Source organism: Panicum virgatum, chromosome 9N (genome assembly GCF_016808335.1).
Source record: "Panicum virgatum strain AP13 chromosome 9N, P.virgatum_v5, whole genome shotgun sequence".
Classification (NCBI taxonomy): Eukaryota; Viridiplantae; Streptophyta; class Magnoliopsida; order Poales; family Poaceae; genus Panicum; species Panicum virgatum.
Window position 1 is genome coordinate 40,743,557 of NC_053153.1, and position 4,287 is coordinate 40,747,843.

A 4,287-nucleotide genomic window follows, 5' to 3' on the forward strand; every position below is an offset into this window, starting at 1 on the left:
TTAAGAGTTGCTTGTGAGTATGGTTTGACAAAAACGTAATGTGCTGGAAGTCAGATAACATAAACCATACATAAATAACCACCTAGTAGTTCCCATAAATTCCCTAGGACTTTACGTTCTATGCACAACCCTTAACGAATCCAACGTAGTTTTCCGAAATTCTTGTTGGTCAAATTTTAAACGGAAAACGATTTTTAAGGTTCCAACACCTCTGGTGTACGCTTGTAGCTCGGATACCAGCTGTGGCAGAACCACCTGAATTATCCTAGTTCAAGTGCGCAGGCCATCACCATAAAGGCAACACCAGCTCAAACGCACTTCAAACGGAACAATTCTTGGTCTGTCGGGTAACGTCCCGATACAACCACCGGTTCTCGGATCGAACAAGCATACCCCGCACGAAGGCGAGTCCAGAGATATTACAACCACAATTTTACAACACAGGCATAGTAATGATTACAAACCAGTTCAAACCATTATTACAAAGCCAACTTAAGTGAAACAGTTATACAAGCCAACTATAAGTTCAGAGTTTAGACAGCGGAAGATAAAACACGACGGCTACAACACGTCGCAAAAGTATACCATGCTAGCCCAAGCATGGTATCACTCGTCATGGTCATTGCCGGTCGAAGACGTATCCCACTCTACGGACCAGCCAGGAGGCAACGAGCAAGGATAGGTCAAGCTAGCGATCTGATCCTCAAAACTCATACCTGAAAAAGGGTTTCAACAGCAAGGCTGAGTATTCTAATACTCAGCGAGACTTAACCGACAACGGGTATACGTAGCCCACTTTAGCTAGACTATGCAAGGTTCAGTGAGGCTCTGGTTTTCCTTTTGCTGAAAAGCAATAAAGAGTAGGTCCTTACTTTCAAGTTTTAGCTTTCAAGATTCTAGTTGATTAACCATTCTATGTAAGCAACTACTAACCAATCATGGTAGAACTTCTAAGCAAACATCAAGATTGATCATAATATTGTTGCTCTTATTACTCTGTGTGGCAAAGAGATCAAGCAGTCCCAAACTGTGAGAAGCAGACGATTCGAATCTAATTTCTTAACCTGGCCAGGCAAACCTAACACACACGTCTGGAACACCGTCGGGTCGTTCCCAAACAACCGTTTACCTTTCTTTCCGGCTTGTGGATAGGGTCACTCTCCCCGACTACCGGGCTCCAAGGCCGAACCTTGTCCCTTGAAGTCGTAGTGTTGCGCAACATAAAAATAAAACCTATCCCTAAGAGAGAGTGAAAGGTATATCCACTCCCCGGTCCAATCGGCTACTAGGCTTGCCGCGTACCATATTTACGGCATGTGATTAGTACGTTCAAAAACTTAACCAGCACTACCACACACTGCGATCTTAGCAAGTTCATCAACACAGACGGGGTCTCACATAAAGTCATGATATCGAACACAACCCCGTCCGTCGTCCTTATATTGATAACAGAAAGTAAACAAGCAGTTCTTATAAAGCTCGCGAGTGACAGGCAATCACTCGACTTTTACCGGTCCTATAAGCTTAGCAATTATCCGAACTCAGGTCTAGTGTTCAGTACATAGGTTCCTAGGATCATGCATCTAGGGTTTCAATTCAAATCCTAAGAACGGTAAATGCACAAGTAAGTAATAACAGTAAATGATATTGATTTGAAATATAGGTTTTGTCCAGGGCTTGCCTTCTCGGTAGTCACTAACTATTTCAGCTCTAGGCTCTTCCGAACTTTAGTCCGGGGCTTCAGTTAGTACCGTAGTGTTCGCTTGAGCTTCGAGATCACCTCCTTCGGAATCCGGGATCAGCTCGTACGTCCCGTCCGACAAAGCAGTCGTATCTATATGTAATGCAAAAATAGTATTATAAACACACATGGGCAATCGTTTGTAGAGTAGTTAATTAACAAATCTAACTACACAAGACATCATGATCAACAGCACAAGAAAGCTATACTAACTTCATAAAGTGAGTGGTGGTTGATTCCTATAGCAATCAAATCAAGGTTTGCTAATAAATTAACAACTCAGAGCAAAAACAGTAATAAATTTTGCAAAAATTACCCTAAACAAAAAATTAACAGAGTAAGCTATCCTGTAAAATTCATGCCAAAACATGTAGCCATTTATTCATAAAAATTAAATCATTCAGACCACACCTAGAATAAGATTGAATTACACAGATTAATCTACAGCAAAAAAAGAAGCTCAAAATTTAACAGTAGATCTCAAAAGGGATAAGTTAGCTACTGTGAATTTTTCATGATTTTATCTATAGGGAATTAACTATGAGAAAATAAACAAAACAGACATCAGATTAATAAGATTCATTTTTATCTTCTGTTCTATTCATGAACTGGGGCTCAAACTTCATTTACAAGCTAAACTATTCAGAAAGATTACTCAGAAATATTTTCATGATTTATCAACAGCATAAATTATTTATCATAATTAAAGTCTACTAAACAAGGATTAAATCAAAGAAATAGCTTCACATGAGAACTGACCACGAAATTTTTACAAAAATACTAGTGTTACAAGAACAAACTACCATAATACTAGTGCTAGCAGGCAGGAGGTGGCGCTGGGGAGGCGGCCCAGAGCGGTGGGCGGCGCGGCGACACGCCGGCGGCGCTGAACAGAGAAGCAGAGTGGGAAGAAGAAAGGTGGACTGAGTTGCAATTTCTGAAATTTCCAGGGACCCAAATGTAAACAAGCAATAACTTTTAAACTAAAGCTCAAATGGAAAAGTGCCCAACATGAAAGTTGTTCAATTTTTCAAGATCTACAACTTTGATGTTGTGCAAAAATTTATTTGATCAAAGATTCAAGAGCTATTTTTAAAAACATAGGAGGGATTTTGAATTCCAGGAATTTTGTCTTTTTCAAGGTAATTTCACTTTAAATTTAGACTTAAAAGCAAAATTTGCTACCATGTAATAAATGCACTGAATTTTGCAAAAACACCCTCCACAAAAGCTATAATTTCACAACCTATTCAAATATAACTATGAAAAGGACCTTGCATAAAATCATAATTACACATATAACCTTTATATTTACAAAAAGATCCTTTTTCAAGCAATTCAAGCACATGATGCAAACAATAGATACACAACTACTGTACAGACACCTAGGGTGTCACAGGCAACACCCGCTTCTCCAAGGTACTCATGGACGGAGGCAGCAGCCTAAACATCATGTACGCCCACACCATGGAGCTCATGGGGATTGGATTGGACAAGCTTCGCCCAAGCAAGTCGCCATTCCATGGCGTCGCACCGGGGAAGCGCGTCCAGTGCCTCGGCCAGATCGACCTGCCTATCTGCTTCAGCACGGCAGCCAACTTCCGCAAGGAAGTACTCACCTTTGAGGTGGTGGGGTTTCGGGGATCTTATCATGCCATTCTTGGTCGTCCCTACTATGCCAAGTTCATGGCCATCCCCAACTATACCTACCTCAAGCTGAAGATGCCGGGTCCGAAGGGCGTCATCACCATCGGATCTTCGTTCGAGCACGCCTACGAGTGCGACGTCGAGTGCATTGATCACGCGGAGGCTCAGGCGGAGGATGAGGCCCTCGCAGCCACCCTCGACAAGATGGCAGGCAAGGCCTTGGACTCCACGCACCGACACGCCGGGAGCTTCGAACCCGCCGAGGGTATCAAGAAGGTGCCCCTCGACCCGAGCTACGCCGACGACAAGGCGTTGCAGATCAGCGCCACCCTCGACGACAAATAGGAAGTGGTGCTCGTCGATTTTCTCCACGCCAACGCAGACATCTTTGCATGGAGTCCCTCGGATATGCTTGGCATACCGAGGGAGGTCGCCGAGCACTCCCTTGATGTCCAACCCAACTCCAAGCCGATGAAGCAGCGCCTACGACGCTTCGACGAGCTCAAGCGCCGTGCGATCGGCGAGGAGTTGCAGAAACTTCTAATGGCTGGGTTCATCAAGGAGGTATTCCATCCCGAGTGGCTAGCTAATCCTGTATTAGTGAAGAAAAAGAATGGAAACTGGAGGATGTGTGTAGACTACACTAGCTTAAATAAAGCATGTCCGAAGGTTCCCTTTCCTTTACCACGAATTGATCAGATTGTAGATTCAACTGCGGGGTGTGAACTTTTATCCTTTCTTGATGCTTACTCCGGTTACCACCAAATCAAGATGAAAGAGTCCGACCGACTCGCGACTTCTTTTATCACACCTTTCGGCATGTACTGCTACACCACGATGCCCTTTGGCCTCAGAAATGCTGGAGCTACATATCAGCGGTGTATGCTCCACGTTTTCGG